The following is a 2,250-nucleotide window of genomic DNA, read 5'->3' as shown; positions in this document are numbered from 1 at the left end:
CTTTATCAACAAAACATGATGAATGAAGCACTACAGGTGAACGAGATATGTGAGAATAGCATTTTTGAGCAATATCACATTTTTGATTATTAACTGTAACATATGGATGACTAGAGGAAAAAAAAACCCCAAAACAAATGCCGCTTCTTACAATTTTGACATGACTTACTTGTTGTCTGGGTGTTGATATGACTTAGAGATGCTGTAGATGCTTTAAAAATTTGTTATTATTTACTAAAACTAAAAATAGATTTTATTTAATACTTCATGCACTGTGACAAATTATGGAGCAGGCCTGGTATCAGATAAAGATCCAAAAAAGTTTGTTTGAAACGGTGGACAGATAAGGCAGAAAAGACAATTACAGTAGAACATGAAAGTAACGTACTCGGAAATAGCGAGTAAAATCTAAATCCCCGTTTTTTTCCCTTATTTGAGTCAATAAAATTAGCATGAAAGTAGCGAGTATGAAAAAGAGGTCAACTCGGAAATAACGAGCATTTCCTGCCCCAGCCTAGGACTGCGAACGAAGTAAAGCAAAACAAGAGACAATGGCAATTTAAATATTTTTAGCCTAGCCTCTTTTCTTTTCTTATTTTTCGTTACGAGTAATATTACATAGTAGCCTAGTCTGTAGTAGTACATAATAGGCGAAACAAATTTGGGTGGGGGTTGGGTTTTGTCTGCGTGTGTGTGTATTGGGGGTGGGGGTCAATTATTCACCCAATGTGGTGCCACGCGACGCGCGAGGTAAGCACATGTCAACTTCGCAGATTTGGTCTGCGAGTAGCATGGTTAACGAATGACACGATCAGTGAGAGAGCGGAGTGTGGAACCATTATTTCAATGGGTCAGTGATTGAGTGATGCGCTTGCTTACCTCATCAAACATGCCGAGTGCATACAAACACTCGCGCGCACACGCACACACACACACATACACACACACACTTCTATGTTCTTGCTTTTTTTCTAGTCACGATTTTACTTGAAAAAAAAAACAAAAACACAAAAAACAACAAAAAACCAAGCATTCTGCCACTTCTGTGAAGAAATTGAAATAGGGGCGACGGCTTTTACTTGAATTACACACTGAGGGGAATAACCAGCAATATTATAACCTTTCCTGGCAACTCGGGAATAGCGAGAACTCGGAAATAGCGAGTAATCAGGAGTGGACCCGTCAAACTCGCTATTTCCGAGTTCTACTGTACAAGGTGGACAGATAAAGCAGAAAAGAATATTACAAGGTGGACAGATAAGGCAGAAAAGACAATTACAAGGTGGACAGATAAGGCAGAAAAGAAAATTACCAGGTGGACAGATAAAGCAGAAAAGACAATGACAAGGTGGACAGACAAGGCAGAAAAGACAATGACAAGGTGGACAGATAAGGCAGAAAAGAATATTACAAGGTGGACAGATAAGGCAGAAAAGACAATTACAAGGTGGACAGATAAGGCAGAAAAGACAATGACAAGGTGGACAGATAAAGCAGAAAAGACAATGACAAGGTGGACAGACAAGGCAGAAAAGACAATGACAAGGTGGACAGATAAGGCAGAAAAGACAATGACAAGGTGGACAGATAAGGCAGAAAAGAATATTACAAGGTGGACAGATAAGGCAGAAAAGACAATTACCAGGTGGACAGATAAGGCAGAAAAGAATATTACAAGGTGGACAGATAAAGCAGAAAAGACAATGACAAGGTGGACAGACAAGGCAGAAAAGACAATGACAAGGTGGACAGACAAGGCAGAAAAGACAATGACAAGGTGGACAGATAAGGCAGAAAAGAATATTACAAGGTGGACAGATAAGGCAGAAAAGACAATTACAAGGTGGACAGATAAGGCAGAAAAGAAAATTACAAGGTGGACAGATAAGGCAGAAAAGACAATTACCAGGTGGACAGATAAGGCAGAAAAGACAATTATAAGGTGGACAGATAAAGCAGAAAAGAATATTACAAGGTGGACAGATAAGGCAGAAAAGACAATTACAAGGTGGACAGATAAGGCAGAAAAGAAAATTACCAGGTGGACAGATAAAGCAGAAAAGACAATGACAAGGTGGACAGACAAGGCAGAAAAGACAATGACAAGGTGGACAGATAAGGCAGAAAAGAATATTACAAGGTGGACAGATAAAGCAGAAAAGACAATGACAAGGTGGACAGACAAGGCAGAAAAGACAATGACAAGGTGGACAGATAAGGCAGAAAAGACAATTACAAGGTGGACAGATA

The sequence above is a fragment of the Berghia stephanieae genome, chromosome 11, assembly GCF_034508935.2.
Source record: "Berghia stephanieae isolate SIO BIC M18660-M18661 chromosome 11, UCSD_Bste_1.3, whole genome shotgun sequence".
Lineage (NCBI taxonomy): Eukaryota > Metazoa > Mollusca > Gastropoda > Nudibranchia > Aeolidiidae > Berghia > Berghia stephanieae.
The sequence above is the reverse complement of the archived record's forward strand: the minus strand, read 5'-3'. Positions refer to the sequence as shown.